This window comes from Hyperolius riggenbachi, chromosome 1, assembly GCF_040937935.1.
Source record: "Hyperolius riggenbachi isolate aHypRig1 chromosome 1, aHypRig1.pri, whole genome shotgun sequence".
NCBI classification, from domain to species: Eukaryota; Metazoa; Chordata; class Amphibia; order Anura; family Hyperoliidae; genus Hyperolius; species Hyperolius riggenbachi.
Genome location: NC_090646.1, coordinates 682,693,575 through 682,711,731, shown reverse-complemented (window position 1 = coordinate 682,711,731; position 18,157 = coordinate 682,693,575). Strand labels below are relative to the sequence as shown.

General features: G+C 47.6%; 1 long non-coding RNA gene across 1 annotated transcript; it reads left to right on the top strand.

Annotated features, from left to right (window-relative positions):
• The first annotated feature begins 502 nt into the window (after positions 1-502).
• Positions 503-18,102, top strand: LOC137561377 (uncharacterized). The gene is made up of 3 exons (XR_011029988.1): positions 503-605; positions 6,558-6,674; positions 17,873-18,102. It is a non-coding gene; the product is annotated as an uncharacterized lncRNA (long non-coding RNA).
• Positions 18,103-18,157: the final 55 nt, after the last annotated feature.

Sequence of the window (18,157 nt, the reverse complement as noted above, 5' to 3'; positions counted from 1 at the left end):
CGAACGTTCGGGGAACGTTCGGCCATGCGCTCCTAGTTCGGCCATGTGGCCGAACGGTTTGGCCGAGCACCATCAGGTGTTCGGCCGAACTCGAACATCATCCGAACAGGGTGATGTTCTGCAGAACCAGAACAGTGGCGAACACTGTTCGCCCAACACTAGTTAGAGGGCCCCCCTACTTACTTTTGCCCCAGGACCTCATTGTAGCTAGAACTGGCCCTGTATCCAGAGGTCCCCCCCCTCCCTGGTATGGGTAGCCAGAGGTAACTGGATAGGTAGTTAGAGTCATTCCCCCAGTATATGCAGTCTTCTGAAGCATCCAGCAGTGATGGCTTTCTATAAGGCAGCCCTCTGCTGATAGTGCAGTGAGAACATTGCTGGGAGACAGGCAGTGCTATACTTCATACAGCTACATGTTTTCAGTCCGGCCTGCACACAGGAGACCACAGAGTGTGTGAGATGCTTAGTATTTCAGCAGCTGCACTTCCTGTGGTCAGAGAACGAGATACAGAAGCTGGGAAATAACAGACAGAAGACAAGAGATATGACAGGCAAGCGTGAAAGACCCCCAGCTACACCAGACTCAGAGGCTATGCAGATGCCAGGTCAGTGCAACACTCCCCCTATCACAATCACACACAGGACATTACAGGGTGCACTGCATACAGAGAGGAGAGATAGGAGATACTGTGAATACTGATAGTGAGAACCAAATGACAAAAGGCTGATAGTGACATGACTTATGTACCCTAAAGTGCAGCAGGAGAGGTTAGTGTATTATTATTATTATTATTATTATTATTATTATTAATAATAAAGACGATGACTATAGTATTAAATTGTGAGCTCCTCTGAGAACAGTCAGTGACATGACTATGTACTCTGTAAAGTGCTGCAGGAGATGTCAGTGCTATATAAATACATAATAATAATATGGTAGGACATTACACTATGACTATGGTAGGATTAGAGTGTAAGCTCCCCTGAGGACAGTCAGTGACATGACTATGTACTCTGTAAAGTGCTGCAGGAGATGTCAGTGCTATATAAATACATAATAATAATATGGTAGGACAGACTATGACTATGGTAGGATTAGAGTGTGAGCTCCTGAGGACAGTCAGTGACATGACTATGTACTCTGTAAAGTGCTGCAGGAGATGTCAGTGCTATATAAACACATAATAATAATATAGTAGGACATTAGACTATGACTATGGTAGGATTAGAGTGTGAGCCCCTCTGAGGACAGTCAGTGACATGGCTATGTACTCTGTACAGTGCTGCAGAAGATGTCAGTTATATAAACACATAATAATAATATAGTAGGACATTAGACTATGACTATGGTAGGATTAGAGTGTGAGCTCCTCTGAGGACAGTCAGTGACATGACTATGTACTCTGTAATGTGCTGCAGAAGATGTCAGTGCTATATAAACACATAATAATAATATCGTAGGACATTACACTATGACTATGGTAGGATTAGAGTGTGAGCTCCTCTGAGGACAGTGACATGACTATGTACTCTGTACAGTGCTGCAGGAGATGGCAGTACTGTATAAATACATAATAATAATATGGTAGGACAATAGACTATGACTATGGTAGGATTAGACTGTGAGCTCCTCTGAGGACAGTCAGTGACATGACTATGTACTCTGTACTGTGCTGCAGAATATGTCAGTGCTATATAAATACATCATTGATTGCAGTTAGGACCCTTCTTTCATTACTTGTTTGTCATATTTGGAGCATTGTGGCGCTGTTGCATAAGGAGCAGTAATAACTGCGTGTATCCCAGTCATTTATGAGTAAAAAAATAAATAAAAGTGTGCTACAATAATGCAATGCCTACATAATGTAACCTAGGTGCACATAGTTCTATTATCAGCATTATTCCAATCCACCCATGATCTGTTACAACCATGGCCAATCTTATGGGGCCCATTTCATATATTCTGCACAGGGGCCCACTGCGAGCTCTGCCCATCACTGACTGAGGTGTAGCCAATGCGGCAGACCGAGGACCGATGCATCTGTGGGGACCACATGAACTCATACAACCATACTTATCGGCTTCCAGGGTCCCGGAATGGGGAAAGATTCCTACGGTCTATGTGAAATTCATGTGTTGAGCCGGGTGCAGCGTTAGGTATAACTGAATTCAGCTGACTGACCGGTCAGCTACAGCAGAGCCAAGCAGTGACTGCCCATTGACTCAACATTTTATAACTTTACATCTGATGAACATGAACGTTTTTCATTAATGCGATAACATTTCACCTTTAATATTCCATTATCTATCTATAGATAACACTGTGGGAATACAGCTGAAAACTTGTATTGGCTCAAGTACTGTATATACTCCAGTATAAGCCTAATTTTTGGGACAAAAAAAAAAAAAGTGTCCCAAAAGTGACAGTCTCTGCTTATACTCGACTCACTACTCTTGAGTAACCCCCACAGTGTCCCCTCCATGTGCACAGTGATGCATCATCTGAGCGAGACCACACACTTGACATTTCCATGGGGGGTCCCAGCTAACCTAATCTGGAGTTGTAGCCTTGGAAGGCATACAGGGACAGTGTCTACTGAGTGGTGAGAATCCTGGCATTCCTATATCAAGCTTTACATACATGACTCCATGGCTCTGCATTCCTTGCTTTGTCTATATGCCAGCTTAAAGTTTGCAACAGGAGTTCTTTGCATATCCATCTCCATTGTAGGCCCATGTTCTGGCTTATCATTGTTATCTGCTGAATTTATGCTGCTCCTCTAACATATGGTTGTGGCCGGCCATGGCTGTGAGTGGTGTTATATACTAGAGTCAAACAATTTTTCAGTTTTTTTAAGGTAAACGTTGTGGTGTCGGCTTATAGAGATGAGCCGAACGGTTCCAGGCTCTTGTAGGCTTGTTAGCTTGCTCCTAGCTGATTGTTATTCCTTTAATAGCACCCCACAACAGCTTCCCTCCTTCCCCTCCGGAGGTGGATCTTGTCTTCCAGGGATGTGTAGGATGTCAAAACCCAACTCACATACCTTGGCCAGGAATCAAACCCAGGTCCACTGCTTGGAAGGCAGCTATGCTCACCACTATACTACCAACACTACAGGCTGAAGCCAGCCTAGCTGGCCTGGGAAGGATGAAAAGCTAGGTGGCTATGCAACCATTCCTGCTAACCTAAAGCTTACTTATAGACAGTCATACGAGACACATGCCGGGTGCAGGGCTGTGTGGTGAGTGATCATATGGACAGTCATACGAGACACATGCCGGGTGCAGAGCTGTGTGGTGAGTCAACACATTGGCTTTAGACTTTACCAAATCCTCTGGGTTATGGGCCCAGCACACTTCCGCTGCGCCACTCTGCTTACATTTGTAAACAATCTTCAAGTTTAAGAAGGGTACATTAGTTGAAATAGTTACACTACAATCTATGTTACAGCAAGACCCTAATGACACTTTATCTTAAGGGGCTATGGCTGCCGATTGGCCCATGTGGTAAAGCAAGGTATAAAAAATAAAGTACACCTAAGCAGAGGATGGTTTCGATCCATCAACCTGTGGGTTATGGGCCCAGCACACTTCTGCTGCGCCACTCTGCAGTCTGCTTACATTTGTACTCATGCAGCCATGTTAGTGGAGGCAAGAGAGCCTGACCCGGACCGTGTGGTCGGGAGCCGGCCCGGGGGGGCTATTGAGGAGCTGGGACCCGGTGGAATGGCACGGAGGGTGCGTACGGCGTCCTCCGTGTCTTTAAATGTGATGCAGGTATTTAACCTTTTTTTTTTTTTTTTTGAGTTGGCCTCAGAAGTCCTTTAAAGAGGAACTTCAGCAAAAATAACAAAAAAGTACTTAATTTGTACAATGATTATGTAAATGATTTAGTCAGTGTTTGCCCATAGTAAACTCTACCCTCTCCCTGATTTACATTCTGAAATGTATCACATGGCGACATTTTTACTGCTGGCAGATGGTGTCAGTGGAAAGAGATGATGCATTTGCAGTTGGGAACAGCTGTTATTTCCCACAATGCAGCAAGGCTCCCACAGTGTGATGTCAGAACCATGATCCTGACATCACACTGTGGGAGGGGTCTCACCACAATATCAGCCATACAGCGCCCCCTGATGATCCGCTTGAGAAAAGGTAAGGATTTCTCATGGGAAAGGGGGTATCAGCTACTGATCGGGATGAGGTTCAATCCTTGGTTGTGATTTCTCTTTAAGACAGGCCTTTGCTCCTGAAGAAGTGAACTATACTTAGAGGTTCACAAAACAGAGTATCCACAAACTAAGCTTTGTATAAATTGTATAACCTTTGTCTAATGTATGGGTTAATCTCTGCAAGCCATGAGTATAAAGTGGTGTATTATAGGAAAATGGGAGAAAGTACCCTTGCCCTTTCCCGGAAATATTGTGGAACAGGGATATGCACTACTTGTATACACATGTAAAACAAATAAGGGTATTGGCAAAATGTGTCAGATTCTGCTGTTTTTAACTTGTTTTTGTTAAGTTAGAAACAAAAATGGAGATTGTTCTTCAGTTGTTTGCATACCCTAAAAAACCTCAAGTTTTATCATCATTACACTATTACAGGAAAAGGATTTGCAAGCTTGCCGATATCTGCAGAAACTTTGCTTGATACTTGGCATAGAAAGAGAAAAGAGGTGAAATAAAACCTTAAAGTGGACCTGAACTCAGAACTTCCACTCTGCTCTAAAACATATACAACAGCATAATAACCTTTAAAGAAAATCATTTGTTACAGCTGATACAAATCCTGCAATAAGTCTGCAGTGTGTCTACTTCCTGCATTCATGGAAGCTGACATAGTTAATCTGTGTTTACCTGTTAGCTCTCCGCCCTGCCAGAGGAGACTCCTGTGCTGACAGAGCTGAAGAGATCAAATTTAACTTGTGATTAGTCACAGATGAGGGAGAATTAGACAGGCTAAACTCTCTAACTACATACAGGGTGCCTTTTCTACGTTTTCCTTCTGTCTTGTGTAAGAGTTTAGATCCAATGTTAGATTCAAAACTAGTATAAAAGAGAATACACAAAGAGCCTCAATAAACCATGTGGGGCAGCCGGGACTTCAACATCCAATATTTAGAAGGAATCATTCATAGTCCCAGAGTTCTTGGATCACAACCTTATGTCTGGTGGTGTAACTTCATTTCATTTTATTACAACGTTACAAATTGTGTCCCTAGTACGTCTGGCAAGAATATTTTATTTGGAATTAAAAGGTGTATTTTTTCTGTTTAGGGTTGTTGTTTTTTTTATACTATAACAATTACAAACCTTTATTTACAAAAGCTACAGTAATATACCCTCTTGACATGCATATTAAAAAAAAAGTCCCTAAGGTAACTGAATTGCTATGTAATAAACAAAAAAATTAAATCTATATATATATCAAGTGTTTTATTTTGGAAAGTATGTGGTAGGGGTGGAAAAAGTTAAACATAAATCTATTTAATTTTTCTGTGTGAAAATGTATTATCTTCTATTTGGGCGTAGTTTCACTTTTTGCCCACAAGATGGTGCTACACTAACTCCATGTTCTATAAATAGAAGATGGAATTAAGTGTTTACAGGTGGTGTTTACAGTTGGATGCTTGAACCAGAAGTGCCCAGAGGCTCCCATTCATCGCAGGCACAGAGATCGGGTTTGAGAACAGCCGTTTCTCATTCCCCAACCACAGAGGGCCAGGATCGCAGCAAATGCGAACAGGAAAGATGCGACGATTGTGAGCGACAGCGGAGAGTAAACAGATGCTTACCTACATCCCTGTGGGGGGTAGATATGCGTAGCAAGAGTAGGGAAGTGGTTAATATCAGTAAATATTTTCTTTCAATTTGTCCACCTCATGCATCTTTTAAGCATAACTCTGGTTTGAAGCTTGCTGGTCTACATTTCATGTCTATGTCCACATTGTCCCAGAGTAAAGACAATACTTGTGGTATAGTGGGAATACCATCAGATCTCCAGTGCACCAAAATTAAGTGACAGCAAATAGTGTTTGTGATATCTTAAACTGATTGCAGCAGCAATCAGATGCCACCGCAAGAAAGCTCTATTTGTGAGAAGAAAAGTAAGTGAAATTCATTTGGGTGCCAAGTTGTATGATCGAGCATAGAGATGTCGCGAACGGTTCGCCACTCAATCATGTCTGCCTCCAGGTATTAGAGCCCTTGAAACATGTTTTCTATCATTTTACTAGCAGTCAGAATTTTTTCTATTTTTCAAAGTTCGCCTCCCCATTGAAGTCTATTGCGGTTCGCAAACTTTTTTGCGAACCGAACCTTTCGCGGAGGAACCGAAAATCAGAGGTTCGCGACATCTCTAATCGAGCAGCGAACTGTTGAAGCTGTGCAGTGCAGGGAGAATAAACCTGTGGTTCTCCAGAGGCTCCAAAGGTTAAAGCAAAGCAAGTGACCGCTCATGAATTCCTGTCTGATATACTTTAGCATGCCATTTATAAGTCCCCTAAAAATCCCTTCCTAGCTCCAACATTTCCTCTTACATTCTTTCCCTTACAGACTCTGTACCTGCTCTGCCCTCTCCAACCTCAGAAATAAGGAGGACCATGGTGGTGGTGACAGTGATAGCGGCCTTTCTCTTCCTGATTATCCTGGTGGTCCGCCTACGCCTGCATGGTGAGCAATCCCACAATATTACACAGTACTCACTCACTGACCACCATAGAGCTAGAGTAACACCCACTGACCACCATAGGGCTAGAGTAACACCCACTGACCACCATAGGGCTAGAGTACTCACTCCCTGACCACCATAGGGCTAGAGTACTCACTCCCTGACCACCATAGGGCTAGAGCACTCACTCCCTGACCACCATAGGGCTAGAGTACTCACTCCCTGACCACCATAGAGCTAGAGTAACACCCACTGACCACCATAGGGCTAGAGTACTCACTGACCACCATAGGGCTAGAGCACTCACTCACTGACCACCATAGGGCTAGAGCACTCACTCACTGACCACCATAGGGCTAGAGCACTCAATCACTGACCACCATAGGGCTAGAGCACTCACTCCCTGACCACCATAGGGCTAGAGTACTCACTCCCTGACCACCATAGGGCTAGAGTACTCACTCCCTGACCACCATAGGGCTAGAGCACTCACTCCCTGACCACCATAGGGCTAGAGTACTCACTCCCTGACCACCATAGGGCTAGAGCACTCACTCCCTGACCACCATAGGGCTAGAGCGCTCACTCCCTGACCACCATAGGGCTAGAGTACTCACTCCCTGACCACCATAGGGCTAGAATACTCACTCACTGACCACCATAGGGCTAGAGTACTCACTCCCTGACCACCATAGGGCTAGAGTACTCACTGACCACCATAGGGCTAGAGTACTCACTGACCACCCATAGGGCTAGAGTACTCACTGACCACCCAAAGGGCTAGAGTACTCACTCGCTGACCACCACTGGGCTAGGGTACTCACTCACTGAGCACCCTAGAGCTAGAGTGCTCACTCACTGAGCACCCTAGGGCTAGAGTGCTCACTCACTGAGCACCATAGGGCTAGAGTACTCACTCACTGACCACCATAGGGCTATAGTACTCACTCCCTGACCACCATAGGGCTAGAGTACTCACTCACTGACCACCATAGGGCTAGAGTACTCACTCACTGACCACCATAGGGCTAGAGTGCTCACTCACTGACCACCACAGGGCTAGAGTACTCACTCACTGACCACCACAGGGCTAGAGTACTCACTGACCACCATAGGGCTAGAGTACTCACTGACCACTGTAGGGCTAGAGTACTCACTGACCACCCATAGGGCTAGAGTACTCACTCGCTGACCACCACTGGGCTAGGGTACTCACTCACTGAGCACCCTAGAGCTAGAGTGCTCACTCACTGAGCACCCTAGGGCTAGAGTGCTCACTCACTGAGCACCCTAGGGCTAGAGTGCTCACTCACTGAGCACCCTAGGGCTAGAGTGCTCACTCACTGAGCACCATAGGGCTAGAGTGCTCACTCACTGACCACCATAGGGCTAGAGTATTTACTTACTCACTGACCACCATATGGCTAGAGTACTCACTTGTTGACCACCATAGGGATAGAGTACTCACTGACCACCATAGGGCTAGAGTACTCACTCATTGACCACCATAGGGCTAGGGTACTCACTCGCTGACCACCATAGGGCTAGAGTACTCACTGATCACCATAAGGCTAGAGTACTAACTTACTCGCTGACCACCGTAGGGCTAGATTACTCACTCACTGACCACCATAGGGCTAGAGTACTCACTCACTGACCACCACGGGGCTCGAGTACTCACTCACTGACCACCCTAGGGCTAGAGTGCTCACTCACTGACCACCCTAGGGCTAGAGTGCTCACTCACTGAGCACCCTAGGGCTAGAGTGCTCACTCACTGAGCACCCTAGGGCTAGAGTGCTCGCTCACTGACCACCACAGGGCTAAAGTACTCACTCACTGACCACCACAGGGCTAGAGTACTCACTGACCACCATAGGGCTAGAGTACTCACTGACCACCCATAGGGCTAGAGTACTCACTCGCTGGCCACCACTGGGCTAGAGTAGTCACTCACTGAGCACCCTAGAGCTAGAGTGCTCACTCACTGAGCACCCTAGGGCTAGAGTGCTCACTCACTGAGCACCATAGGGCTAGAGTACTCACTGACCACCACAGGGCTAGAGTACTCACTGACCACAATAGGGCTAGTGTACTCACTCACAAACCACCATAGGGCTAGAGTACTCACTGACCACAATAGGGCTAGAGTACTCACTTACTGACCACCACAGGGCTAGAGTACTCACTGACCACCCATAGGGCTAGAGTACTCACTCGCTGACCACCACCGGGCTAGAGTGCTCACTCACTGACCACCATAGGGCTAGAGTACTCACTCACTGACCACCATAGGGCTAGAGTACTCACTCACTGACCACCATAGGGCTAGAGTACTCACTCACTGACCACCATAGGGCTAGAGTACTCACTCACTGACCATAGCGCTAGAGCACTCACTCACTGACCACTATAGGGCTAGAGTACTCACTCGCTGACCACCACCGGGCTAGAGTACTCACTCACTGAGCACCCTAGGGCTAGAGTGCTCACTCACTGAGCACCCTAGGGCTAGAGTGCTCACTCACTGACCACCACAGGGCTAGAGTACTCACTCACTGACCACCATAGGGCTAGAGTACTCACTGACCACAATAGGGCTAGAGTACTCACTCACTGACCACCATAGGGCTAGAGTACTCACTCACTGACCACTGTAGGGCTAGAGTACTCACTGACCACCCATAGGGCTAGAGTACTCACTCACTGACCACTGTAGGGCTAGAGTACTCACTGACCACCCATAGGGCTAGAGTACTCACTCGCTGACCACCACAGGGCTAGAGTACTCACTGACCACAATAGGGCTAGAGTACTCACTGACCACCATAGGGCTAGAGTACTCACTCACTGACCACTGTAGGGCTAGAGTACTCACTCACTGACCACTATAGGGCTAGAGTATTCACTGACCACCCATAGGGCTAGAGTACTCACTCGCTGACCACCACCGGGCTAGAGTACTCACTCACCGAGCACCCTAGGGCTAGAGTGCTCACTTACTGAGCACCATAGGGCTAGAGTGCTCACTCACTGACCACCACAGGGCTAGAGTACTCACTCACTGACCACCATAGGGCTAGAGTACTCACTGACCACAATAGGGCTAGAGTACTCACTCACTGACCACCATAGGGCTAGAGTACTCACTCACTGACCACCACCGGGCTAGAGTGCTCACTCACTGACCACTGTAGGGCTAGAGTACTCACTGACCACCCATAGGGCTAGAGTACTCACTCGCTGACCACCACCGGGCTAGAGTGCTCACTCACTGACTACTGTAGGGCTAGAGTACTCACTGACCACCATAGGGCTAGAGTACTCACTCACTGACCACAATAGAGCTAGAGTACTCACTCACTGACCATAGCGCTAGAGCACTCACTCACTGACCACTATAGGGCTAGAGTAGTCACTGGCCACCATAGGGCAAGAGTACTCACTCACTGATCACTATAGGGCTAGGGTACTCACTTACTCGCTGACCACCATAGGGCTAGAGTACTCACTGACCACCATAGGGCTAGAGTACTCACTGACCACAATAGGGCTAGAGTACTCACTGACCACAATAGGGCTAGAGTACTCACTGACCACAATAGGGCTAGAGTACTCACTGACCACAATAGGGCTAGAGTACTCACTGACCACCACAGGGCTAGAGTACTCACTCACTGACCACCACAGGGCTAGAGTACTCACTCACTGACCACCGCAGGGCTAGAGTACCCACTCCCTGACCACCATAGGGCTAGAGTACTCACTGACCACCATAGGGCTAGAGTACTCACTGACCACAATAGGGCTAGAGTACTCACTGACCACAATAGGGCTAGAGTACTCACTGACCACAATAGGGCTAGAGTACTCACTGACCACAATAGGGCTAGAGTACTCACTGACCACCATAGGGCTAGAGTACTCACTGACCACAATAGGGCTAGAGTACTCACTGACCACCACAGGGCTAGAGTACTCACTCACTGACCACCACAGGGATAGAGTACTCACTCACTGACCACCATAGGGATAGAGTACTCCCTCACTCACTTACCACCATAGGACTAGATAAATAGGAGACACCGAGAGCCCAATATAGTGTAGTATGTATTGGAAACCGTGGATAAATGTAAGTGTGAGATGAATATACTCACAAACATGGGTCACCTCTTAGGCAACCACTGTAGATGCAGGTGAGGAGATTAGACCTGTCCTCACTCAGGATTAAGATGTCGCTCTCTGTAGATCAGGAAAGTAGGGGTAGGTCACCCCTCCACCAGGGGTGGACACAGTATTATCGTAAGAGAACAGAGGCGCCAGCAGGATAAAAGGTAATAAAAATTTTAAAATTTGCTGGGAGGCAGTGGTGGATTTACCTCCGGAAAGCAGACTCAAAATACTGTCCCAGAGGTGCCATTCGTGCTACTGACGAGCTACTGTTTGTCCCCTATCTTATTGCCTGATGAAGCGGGCTGTGCCTGCGAAACGCGTTGCATCTTTTGGGGTACCAATAATAAATTTAATTGTTTAATTCAGACAGTATTTTGAGTCTGCTTTCCGGAGGTAAGTCCACCACTGCCTCCCAGCAAATTTTAAAATTTGTATTACCTTTTATCCTACTGGCACCTCTGTTCTCTTACGACCATAGGGCTAGAGTACTTTCTCACTGACCACCATGGGGCTAGAGTACTCACTTACTGACCAACATCGGGCTAGAGTACTCACTCCCTGACCACCATCGGGCTAGAGTACACACTCGCTGACCACCACAGGGATAGAGTACACACTCCCTGATCACCATAGGGATAGAGTACTCACTCGCTGACCACCACAGGGATAGAGTACTCACACTATTTTGTAAATAAAAATCTTTAATTCAAGACCGCCGCTAGTTTATGCCACACTTGTGCCTAAGCCTGATGTGCTTTAATTTTAACTGCCTGGTCCTTAAAGGGGCTTTTTATAAACACTATTAAAATACATTTTACAACTTGTCATAGTAAATCTTTATTACATTTAGTAGTGGACTGTCATTTTGCCATGCCAGTTACTAGTGTGTACAGGGGCGTAGCAATAGGGGTTGCAGATAGAGATGAGCGTAATGGAGTAATTACGATTTCGCGAAATTTCGCGTAATTAGTGTAATTACGTTTATGGCCGTAAGTACATAATCGTAATGAAGAAGGATTTCGCGAAATTTCGCGTAAGCGTAATTTTCGCGTAATTTTCGCATTGCAACGGCTATTACGAAATTAATGCGTATGGTCATGCTCCCGAAGCGGAAAAGTTGACGCATGTATCAATGTTAGGTAGCCGCCAACTTTAAGGGTTAATAGCAAAGCCCCCTTAAATGCTAAGAGACTCAAATTTGGAGAATATATTAAGGAGATCAGGAGGAATTAGAGGAAAAAATTTTTTTTCAAAAAGACCTTATAGTTTTTGAGAAAATCGATGTTAAAGTTTCAAAGGAAAAATGTAAACATTTAAAAACCCGCCGACTTTAACGGTTAATAGCAAAGCCTTCTTAAAGTTTAGGAACACCAAATTCCCAGGGTATATTAAGGGGAACAGTGGGAATAAGAGGACATTTTTTTTTTTTCAAAAAGACCTTATAGTTTTTGAGAAAATCGATTTTTAAGTTTCAAGGGCGAAAATGTCTTTTAAATGCAGAAAATGTCAGTTTTTTTTGCACAGGTAACAATAGTGTATTATTTTCATAGATTCCCCCAAGTGGGAACAGTTTTACTTACTTCGTTCTGAGTGTGGGAAATATTAAAAAAAAACGACGTGGGGTCCCCCCTCCCAGACCTCTTTAACCCCTTGTCCCCCATGCAGGCTGGGATAGCCAGAATGCGGAGCACCGGCCGCGTGGGGCTCCGCACCCTGACTATACCAGCCCGCATGGTCCATGGATTGGGGGGTCTCGGAAGGGGAGGGGCAGCCAAGCTTTCCCCTCCCCCTCCGAGCCCTTGTCCAATCCAAGGACAAGGGGCTCTTCTCCACCTCCGATGGGAGGTGGAGGTGGAGGCCGCGATTTCCTGGGGGGGGGGAGGTTCATGGTGGAATCTGGGAGTCCCCTTTAAAAAGGGGTCCACCAGATGCCCACCCCCCCTCCCAGGAGAAATGAGTATAGAGGTACTTGTACCCCTTACCCATTTCCTTTAAGAGTTAAAAGTAAATAAACACACAAACACTTAGAAAAAGTATTTTAATTGAACAAAAAACATAACCACGAAAAAAGTCCTTTAATATTCTTAATTAACCATTAATACTTACCTGTCCCTTTAAATAAAGGATCCCTCGAAATATCCTCGGAAATGTTCTATCAGTTACAATGTAACAAAGTTATTACAATGTAACAACTTTGTTACATTGTAACTACGCCGCACCCGACGTCACTCGCCGCCGCCGCATACGCGTCTGCGCTGCACACATTCCCGACAGAGCTCTGAGCTATATAGCTCAGAGCTCTGAGAAGCATCTTTGTATTTTGGCTCCAAGGAGCCCCATTGGTCCTTAGCAGACCAATGGGGTTCCTTCAAATCAAAAGGAACCCCATTGGTCTGCTAAGGACCAATGGGGCTCCTTGGAGCCCAAATACAAAGATGCTTCTCAGAGCTCTGAGCTATATAGCTCAGAGCTCTGTCGGGTCGTGCAGGACGCTAAGTCCCCGCCGGGGCTCCGCTGCCCTCCCCGCCTCTCCCACATGTCACTCACATGTGGGTGACATGTGGGTGACAGATTTGGGCGTAGTGGACAGCGGGAGCTGCGGGGACTTAGCGTCCTGCACGGACCCGACAGAGCTCTGAGCTATATAGCTCAGAGCTCTGAGAAGCATCTTTGTATTTGGGCTCCAAGGAGCCCCATTGGTCCTTAGCAGACCAATGGGGTTCCTTTTGATTTGAAGGAACCCCATTGGTCTGCTAAGGACCAATGGGGCTCCTTGGAGCCAAAATACAAAGATGCTTTTCAGAGCTCTGAGCTATATAGCTCAGAGCTCTGTCGGGAATGTGTGCAGCGCAGACGCGTATGTGGCGGCGGCGAGTGACATGGGGTGCGGCGTAGTTACAATGTAACAAAGTTGTTACATTGTAATAACTTTGTTACATTGTAACTGATAGAACATTTGCGAGGATATTTCGAGGGATCCTTTATTTAAAGGGACAGGTAAGTATTACTGGTTAATTAAGAATATTAAAGGACTTTTTTCGTGGTTATGTTTTTTGTTCAATTAAAATACTTTTTCTAAGTGTTTGTGTGTTTATTTACTTTTAACTCTTAAAGGAAATGGGTAAGGGGTACAAGTACCTCTATACTCATTTCTCCTGGGAGGGGGGGTGGGCATCTGGGGGACCCCTTTTTAAAGGGGACTCCCAGATTCCACCATGAACCTCCCCCCCAGGAAATCGCGGCCTCCACCTCCACCGCCCATCGGAGGTGGAGAAGAGCCCCTTGTCCTTGGATTGGACAAGGGCTCGGAGGGGGAGGGGAAAGCTTGGCTGCCCCTCCCCTTCCGAGACCCCCCAATCCATGGACCATGCGGGCTGGTATAGTCAGGGTGCGGAGCCCCACGCGGCCGGTGCTCCGCATTCTGGCTATCCCAGCCTGCATGGGGGACAAGGGGTTAAAGAGGTCTGGGAGGGGGGACCCCACGTAGTTTTTTTTTTATATTTCCCACACTCAGAATGAAGTAAGTAAAACTCTTCCCACTTGGGGGAATCTATGAAAATAATACACTATTGTTACCTGTGCAAAAAAAACTGACATTTTCTGCATTTAAAAGACATTTTCGCCCTTGAAACTTAAAAATCGATTTTCTCAAAAACTATAAGGTCTTTTTGAAAAAAATTTTTTTCCTCTTATTTCCACTGTTCCCCTTAATATACCCTGGGAATTTGGTGTTCCTAAACTTTAAGCAGGCTTTGCTATTAACCGTTAAAGTCGGCGGGTTTTTAAATGTTTACATTTTTCCTTTGAAACTTTAACATCGATTTTCTCAAAAACTATAAGGTCTTTTTGAAAAAAAAAAAAATTTCTCTTATTCCTCCTGATCTCCTTAATATATTCTCCAAATTTGAGGCTCTTAGCATTTAAGGGGGCTTTGCTATTAACCCTTAAAGTCGGCGGCTTTTTTATATTATACGGAGCGTTACGGTTTAACGCAAAATTACGGTAGCGTTTAATGCGAAATTACGACATGAACGAAATGCGAAATTACGCGTTAAAAATTACGCTTACGGTATTTTCAATTACGATTTTAATGGCAATTATGCTACTGTAATTTCGCATCGTAATCGCAAATTTCGCATGCGTAATTTTAGTAATGCGAAATTACGAAAATTTCAGCTCAACTCTAGTTGCAGAGGTTGCGACCGCATCGGGGCCCTTGGGCCAGAGGGGCCCAAAAGGGCCTTCCCTCAACTGCAGTATTAGCTCTCTATTGGTCCTGTGCTCATAATAATCACTTCTATAGATACTTTGAATAGTGGTAATCATTAACAAGCTGCTCCCCCATCCCCTTCTTGCACCTCTGACACTGTAGTTGCCATTGGTAGGGATTGCTATGTATACAGTGCTTGGGGGTAATCAGTAACAAGCTGTTCCCCATCCCCTTCTTGCACCTCTGACACTGTAGTTGCCATTGGCAGGGATTGCTATGTATAGAGTGCTTGGGGGTAATCAGTAACCAGCTGCTCCCCATCCCCTTCTTGCACCTCTGACACTGTAGTTGCCATTGGCAGGGATTGCTATGTATAGAGTGCTTGGGGGTAATCAGTAACAAGCTGCTCCCCATCCCCTTCTTGCAGCTCTGACACTGTAGTTACCATTGGCAGGGATTGCTATGTATAGAGTGCTTGGGGGTAATCAGTAACAAGCTGTTCCCCATCCCCTTCTTGCACCTCTGACACTGTAGTTGCCATTGGCAGGGATTGCTATGTATAGAGTGCTTGGGGGTAATCAGTAACAAGCTGCTCCCCATCACCTTCTTGCTCCTCTGACACTGTAGTTGCCATTGGAAGGGATTGCTATGTATAGAGTGCTTGGGGGTAATCAGTAACAAGCTGCTCCCCATCCCCTTCTTGTACCTCTGACACTGTAGTTGCCATTGGCAGGGATTGCTATGTATAGAGTGCTTGGGGGTAATCAGTAACAAGCTGCTCCCCACCCCCTTCTTGCACCTCTGACACTGTAGTTGCCATTGGCAGGGATTGCTATGTATAGAGTGCTTGGGGGTAATCAGTTACAAGCTGCTCCCCAATCCCTCCTTGCACTTCTGACACTGTAGTTGCCATTGGCAGGGATTGCTATGTATAGAGTGCTTGGGGGTAATCAGTAACAAGCTGCTCCCCATCCCCTTCTTGCACCTCTGACACTGTAGTTGCCATTGGCAGGGATTGCTATGTATAGAGTGCTTGGGTGTAATCAGTAACAAGCTGTTCCCCATCCTCTTCTTGCACCTCTGACACTGTAGTTGCCATTGGCAGGGATTGCTATGTATAGAGTGCTTGGGGGTAATCAGTAACAAGCTGCTCCCCACCCCCTTCTTGCACCTCTGACACTGTAGTTGCCATTGGCAGGGATTGCTATGTATAGAGTGCTTGGGGGTAATCAGTTACAAGCTGCTCCCCAATCCCTCCTTGCACTTCTGACACTGTAGTTGCCATTGGCAGGGATTGCTATGTATAGAGTGCTTGGGGGTAATCAGTAACAAGCTGCTCCCCATCCCCTTCTTGTACCTCTGACACTGTAGTTACCATTGGCAGGTTTTGGTGCGCCGTATCAATTGTTATTTATAGAATGCTTAGGGGGCCCCATTGTAAAACTTGCATCGGGGCCCACAGCTCCTTAGCTACGCCACTGGGTGTGTAGACTGGAGGGTGTTGGGGTCATGGGTGGGCGGTGGGGTCTACCCAGCACGCGCAGCACTGAGGGGAGGGAGTGCGTGCCGCTGAGGGGTGCATGCGCTGCAGAGGAGAGGATGTGCGTGGTGCAGAGGGGAGAGTACGCGCAGCACTGAGGGGAGGGAGTGCGTGCCACTGAGGGGTGCATGCGCTGCAGAGGAGAGGATGTGCGTGGTGCAGAGGGGAGGGTACGCGCAGCACTGAGGGGAGGGAGTGCGTGCCGCTGAGGGGTGCATGCGCTGCAGAGGAGAGGATGTGCGTGGTGCAGAGGGAAGGGTACGCGCAGCACTGAGGGGAGGGAGTGCGTGCCGCTGAGGGGTGCATGCGCTGCAGAGGAGAGGATGTGCGTGGTGCAGAGGGAAGGGTACGCGCAGCACTGAGGGGAGGGAGTGCGTGCCGCTGAGGGGTGCATGCACTGCAGAGGAGAGGATGTGCCTGGTGCAGAGGGAAGGGTACGCGCAGCACTGAGGGGAGGGAGTGCGTGCCGCTGAGGGGTGCATGCGCTGCAGAGGAGAGGATGTGCGTGGTGCAGAGGGGAGAGTACGCGCAGCACTGAGGGGAGGGAGTGCGTGCCGCTGAGGGGTGCATGCGCTGCAGAGGAGAGGATGTGCGTGGTGCAGAGGGGAGAGTACGCGCAGCACTGAGGGGAGGGAGTGCGTGCCGCTGAGGGGTGCATGCGCTGCAGAGGAGAGGATGTGCGTGGTGCAGAGGGGAGAGTACGCGCAGCAGCGAGGGGAGGGAGTGCGTGCCGCTGAGGGGTGCATGCGCTGCAGAGGAGAGGATGTGCGTGGTGCAGAGGGGAGAGTACGCGCAGCACTGAGGGGAGGGAGTGCGTGCCGCTGAGGGGTGCATGCGCTGCAGAGGAGAGGATGTGCGTGGTGCAGAGGGGAGGGTACGCGCAGCACTGAGGGGAGGGAGTGCGTACCACTGAGGAGTGCATGCGCTGCAGAGGAGAGGATGTGCGTGGTGCAGAGGGGAGGGTACGCGCAGCACTGAGGGGAGGGAGTGCGTGCCGCTGAGGGGTGCATACGCTACAGAGGAGGAGAGGATGTGCGTGGAGCAGAGGGGAGGGTACGCGCAGCACTGAGGGGAGGGAGTGCGTGCCGCTGAGGGGTGCATGCGCTGCAGAGGAGAGGATGTGCGTGGTGCAGAGGGGAGAGTGGACTCACTGACTTTATGAAGCTACAGGTAGGGTCTCTGGAATGAGTTGTATGGATGCTGAGCTACATTTAGGCACTCACATATGAAAGGAGTTGTTTCTCTTCCAGTAGTGATATTATTGCTTCTTCCCCCAGAGTCAGCAGACACGAAGGTAGAGAAGATGGTTCCGCCCTGCTAGGATGGCGCTTCCAGGAGACACGTGAGGATATGATGGAGGAACTCCGGCCCGGAGCATTGAGGGCCTACCAGGAAAACTACGATCCTATTCCCATCACTTGTTCTGACTGCATTCTGTATTATATAACGTTATGTGTCTGATATGGAAGTGAATCAGTATCTGGGCAGTAAAGCATTAAACACATCAGATGGTTGTGAGATCTGGCGGATTTTTCTTGTTTTATACTGCAGTACAGAGTTGG